Below are 6,180 nucleotides of genomic sequence, written 5' to 3'. Positions count from 1 at the left end.
TAATTTGTGTCTTTGTTTTACATAATTAACATAATTCACAAATTAATAACTGTAGCTCCCAAAGGCTAAATTATTTTCAGCTGGAAATGTGAATGCACACAGAACAGAAACTTTCCATTACTAAGTTTGTTTCTTTGTTGTGTTTTAGTAATAGGATCATACCCTAAACAAATGTTTGAAGTTGGAGTTACTTAATTTAACCCTTTTGAATGTAATCTATTTTCTACTGTGAAAGTCAGAAAGACCGAGTTGGATGAGGCTCTGCTGTATTTCTTGTGGAGGATTTGCAGCTCTTTGAAGAGAATGAAAGCTTTCAGGGCCTTGGTCCAAAAGCATGACCCCACCTTTATCCTTCCATCGAGAAAGACACTCAAGGAAGTGGTGGAGGACAAGGACAACAACATCAAGGAGAAAGCCACGGCTGACATACAGAAGGGGGATTTTGTTAGTCTTACAGCTGACATGTGGCCTTCTATTAGCATAGATGGGTATATTGGTGTGGCAAGTTACAAATGCTGTAATTGGGAAGGCTTTAGGACCCAGGGGATGAAAGGGAGGGTATAAAAGAAGAAATAGTAGCACGTGCTCTTCTTCTCTCCTTTGTGCTGATGAGTGGCTGTGAACAAAGGTGATTTGGGAAGGCAAAGAGCCTGAGATGATTTTGTGGATGTAGGAGGGATGGTAATTTAATATATTTGACATTAAAAAGGGATATTTATGCATTGAAATGTAATTTATATTGTATTGTCTCCTACAAGACTGGATGTACATGTGATTGTGTCACTGTTTTTTCCTCTTTCTCCTTTTTTGTTGCATTTTTCTCCCTAGTTTGTTTTAGAGCATGTATGAATGTATGAATGTATGAATAGTATAAAGGCGCTTGATGGTTATTGTGTGGTTTTAATCACTACACTAAGATAGCAACAGTTCTTGTCGTGGTGACCGCAACGATTGTTGTTGTAATTTGGTGCCATATAAATAAAACTACATTTAATTTGTGAAATGTCCAGCTGCTAAACCTCCTCTCATACTTAATTTGCCCACACTCTAAATCATTTTATAAAGTAGGCCCGTGACTGAACACCTGCTCTGCAAGAAATTTGCAACAAATCCTGAAAAATAGTTGGATTATTTGTGACTATAGACAGATTCATGAATGCATGTCACTCCTTTAACCATTTAAGCTCACAATGACAGAATGTTTGAGGACCAGAGTACTGGCATTAAAAGATAAGATAAGATACGATACCTTTATTAATCCCACAAGTGAGCAATTTCATGTTAAGGCTGCCGACCTATTGCACGCAATGGCGGCGCCATCTTTCCCTCCAACCATACATACATTACACAAAAACATCACATGGGGAAGACAGGTCAGAGAGGTATAACAATGGAAAAAGCACAACATGAGGAAAGATAAGGAGAAAAAAATAACTCCCCCCAGACTGAGCTCCAACAGGGAGATCAGGTTGAGAACAGAAAAAAAAAAAAAAACACCACTGCACATAGCACATAACAAAAAAAAAACAAAAAACAAAACAAAAACTCTTAATACCATAAGGAAACACGTGACAAGCAACAGGGATGGGTAAAGGGTGAGAGACAGCCAATGTAGACAGTACATCCGGGCCTGCAGCCTATGCGCTGGTCTCCTTGATCCACCGTCAGCATTGGAAGGGAATAAGCGTCGAAGGCGTTTGGAGGGGGGGGGGATGAGTGTATATCTGTGTCCTCCGCCCTGCCAGGCTAAGTAAACAGTCTTCCAGCCAACCCAGGTGGCCTTGCATAGAATGGGAAGAACAGTCTAAACACAGTCCGTATCAGGGTGTTGTTGTTCAGCTCCAGCCTTGAGACCACAGCTGGTGCCAAAGGGGTATCCACATGAAGTGATGGTAGTTTTTACTTTAGTGCGAACAACTCATATGAATTTCAAAGTTGTTCTAACAGTCCGACACTGGTCTCTCAATCTCCCGTTGGATAGCCGTGAGCTTCTCCATGATGTTATCAAACTTGTGCTCCGTGATGTTGTCATTCTTGTGCTCAAAGAGCCGATTCTGAGATCTCACGACCGCAGTGAGCTTCTCCAAGATGTGATCCAGTTTGCACTAAGAGGTCTTATTCTGAGTATTCACGGCAGCCGTAAGCTTCTCCAAGATCTTATCCATGCTGCACTCAATGAGCCCATTTTGAGAACTCACACCTCGTCCCATCGTTTCAATCCCAGCGGGCAGCCTTGTGGGGGTTTGAACAGCCGGTTCCGCTTTTTTAATTCTTCGATAAGTCAGGGCCAAGCCAGCTCCGATCAGCAAGAACCCTGTTATCATGGTTCCGAATAGGTAGATATCTTCAACACTCAGGCTCGTTGAGAAAAGGGTGTCAGTTGCATTCAGGGACCAGTTGATCAAATCCATAATTCCTCTTTTAGGTTTTAGAGAACAGACCGTGAGAGAGTGTTCAGGGAAAGTAATACAAAAAACACAAGACTAGACAAGGACACAAGAGGCTAAGCAGGGAAGGTAAGGGAGAGGAGGAGGAGGAGAGGAGAAAAAGTGCGACTGCCTTCGTCAAGAGCAAGAGAAGAAGGTCTTGAAAACTGACACCACTCTGCAGAATGCTGCAGTACAAAGTGTCAGGAAAGATTAAACATGGAAGACCGGAGCCAGCTATACAATTAGCTAAGTTACAATGACCATATAGTCCTGTATAGTTGGTGCATAACTGCCCATAAACATCATATTATGATATTTAACTTTATTAGTAATTTATAATTTGTTCATGTTTTGTAACTTAGGCTCACACTTGAAGGCCTGCACACCAGATCATTCTGGGTACCAGCCTTGGTCACGCTGCCTGACCCAATTTTTTAAAAATACTGCATGTGGACATCTGAGTAAGGCCCACGAAGCACAGACTCTGGTGTGTGCTTCACTGATACCACCACCACCAGATTGTGAGCAGTTCCAGTTTTCATTTCACTATAAGTGATATCAGCTAAAAAAGTAATGTGTTTGTTATGCCGATGCTTTAGTTCTCATTAACTCAGAAGCACAGCCGTCAACATCTACAGGCCCACCACAAGCTCCACCGCCACAGCAACCAATCAGCAGCAGCAACCACCAATCATCAACCACAGTGATCACAGACTTGACAGACAGTGTGGGAAGTTTCTGACAACCGGGTTATAGAAACCCCAGAGTGCCCACAGTTACGTGAAAGAGGGCATTATAAACTTTATTATTATTTGGTATCAAAAAGCCACATAATCTAAGGAAATATGCTTTCATTTAAAATCAGTTCATTTGTACAGATGAACTGACTAAACTTTTTGAAAATCAGTTATGTTAATAATAATAATAATAATAATGGATTGCATTTATATAGCGCTTTTCAGGGCCCTATGTAACAAAATCAACACAGATTTTCAACAACATAGACATATATAACGGCAAAAGCTACTCGCAGCAGCTCTTAGAAAGTTCCGGATGTTCGATTCTGTTCCTGCTCTGACTTCCTGTTTCCTTCACCCACTTTGTGTAGCTTGACTCAGGTTTCTTGAATTGTCATGAGTGTTCGCAATCAGCTCTAATTTTCATGAAACTAGAGTAAAGTGGACTTTATGTTGAAGGTATCTTTGATACCGCAGTCAAACATAACTGTATATTCTCATCCTCCTTCCTAAACGTCAATATCAGTTTGAATTCCTCTCTTGCTATCTTCTTCCAAACTACAGCACTCCCTTCATCTGAACTGATTTCACCTATCACCCATTTCCAACTTGGCATTCCAACCAAACTTTCATCCTCACTCCACTTCCTCCCTCGTTCTCGTCCTTTTCTACCTGAGACCTCTGTCCTCCATACCCATATCATCCTCGTCCTCCACTTTCTTCCAGCAAAATCAAAGAGGCTTTTTCCTCTGGACTGAATGCAGTGAATTCGTCAGTCACAGCAACATTTAAAAGCTGCTGCCCTTTAGACAAGCTTGTAAACTGCCAGACGGGTCTGTTTAATAAGTTCACTGTTGGCAGTTTTGTGTTAAACCTTGTGAGGAGGACAAACACAGAAGAGGGACTAAAATGACCGATCAACCACAGTTGCGTAACTTTATTTGACAGATTTATTCACGGCCTTCTCTTCCTCTCTTTCAAAGAAATCTAACCCACATCCTCAGTTGGTGTTCCTGACACAAAATACCAGATCCATGAGCCATCCAGGAATGTGTATGAGTGGGATCTGTCTGCTGAGCCCTGCAATGCAATTCACAGAGATGGGCTATAAGCGTGCACTCAGCACTGTTTTTTTTTTATCAGAGTTCTTTCATTAAAAAAAGTCCTGCAGCTGCAGCACACAGGAAGAAGTCCTTGAAGCACACGTGTGGAGGACGCAAGAGTTTGTAGTAGAAATACTTTGCTCCAAGAAAAAGAGGACTCTCTTTTTAAATGAAACACACATTGCACTCTCCTTCATCTACTACTAAACTGTTGTTTCCTGAGCTATTGGTAACAGCTAAACCTTTTGAGAAACTGTTACAGGCATCTTTATAATCAGTGAATGTTGAGTTGAAGGGAAGTTATGAGCTGTTTCTGAGAGACAAAAAGCTGGTAGTGATGGGAATTCCGGCTCTTTTTAGAGAACCGGCTCTTTCGGCTCCCAACCGACTCTTCAGGTTGTTTTGTTGCTTTAATTAATTTATTATCAACAACAATAAAAAATTATGCACAAAATGTATTTTTATTTATATATGTTTATTTTATAAATATGCTTTTATTTAATTACTCCACATAAAATTTAAAAAATAAATGATAAAATACAAAAACCAACTACTTACAATTCAACTTAAATATTTAAATTTTCAACTTTTCCTTTTAAACAGATTTAAGGTGAAGCAAACACAAAACACTGCAAACCACAACACAATAAAATAAGAATTAATATGCAAAACAAAAAGAAGATGCACGTTTTCTGTCATATAGGCCTGGGATGAGTTTTGGGGAGAGTGTTTTCCTGCTTGGAATTGCATACAGGATTTAGTGCATGAATAACTTTCTGAATCCTTTAATGTTCACAACTGAAAAAACTGAAAATAGTTGAAAACAAGTGCAATCATTTTTGCCAGGTCTTTTGAGGTGTGTTTTGCTGGGGTCACAGACTTCTGCAAAAACTGTCTAATAGAGCTCTTGGTTGGTTTAGGTCGTTGTGGTGGTATACTGCAAGATGCTGGAGATGCAGCAGCAACAGTTGCAGTAGACACACTGGCACCTTCATTGATATCACACTCAAATTATGTTTTATCTTCCCATTGCACTGATGGGTGGACAGTTCTCAAGTGCCTGTGCAGGTTGTTAGTGCACACACAACAATGCTAACCTTTTCTTGCAGACTCTACACATAGACAGATTTAGCTTCTTTTCTTGGTGTCACTCATTTTCATTACTATACCTTTCTAATGTGATGATGTTGTCTCTTGTTGTTGCTCCTGGCTCTCTCCCTCTCCCTCCTGCTCTGTTCCTGTATAACTACCGCCCCTCCCCCCTCTGATCGGCAAAAGTCAGAGAGAGAGGGTGAGAGAAAGAAAAAAAAAAAAAAAAGAAACAGGGCTCCCAATAAGGAGCCGGTTCCCATCGTTCACTTCAAAGATCCGGCTTTAAGAGCCGTTTTGTTTGTGACCGACACATCACTAGTAGCTGATAGTTGGTAGCTGTGCAGGGGTGGGTCTAGCAAAGTTTTGCCAGGGTGCCACGTAGGGCATTAACAAGGAAAGGAAGGCACAAAGACATGCGTTTCTTTCATTCTCATTTAAAATGTCTCGCTTTTAATAAATAATTATCGTAATCTTACAACCAGATTGTCAGGAAACAAGATGGCGCAGAAAGAAACAGGCGGGTGGCGTGGTGAAAATTGTTTGGTGATTCTAATTAATTTTATGTAATTCTGAGTATAGATCCTGCCTGGAATTAGGTAATAGTAACAAAGGGAAAAGAATAAACAAAGGATAGATATCTAAAAGAGGAGAAAATGGCAAAAATGAAGAAAATCGAACAGGATTTGGAGGAGATCAAGCTTTCACTTAATTCGTTGTCGATGGATGTCAAGAAAGTAATTAAGCAACAAGGATTACTTACGTCTCTGATGGACCAAATTAAAGAACTAAAAAACTTGATTATGGAGAAAGACAAGAAAA

Source organism: Perissodus microlepis, chromosome 17 (assembly GCF_051167445.1).
Source record: "Perissodus microlepis isolate ML-2025 ecotype Zambia chromosome 17, ASM5116744v1, whole genome shotgun sequence".
NCBI classification, from domain to species: Eukaryota; Metazoa; Chordata; class Actinopteri; order Cichliformes; family Cichlidae; genus Perissodus; species Perissodus microlepis.
The sequence above is the reverse complement of the archived record's forward strand: the minus strand, read 5'-3'. Positions refer to the sequence as shown.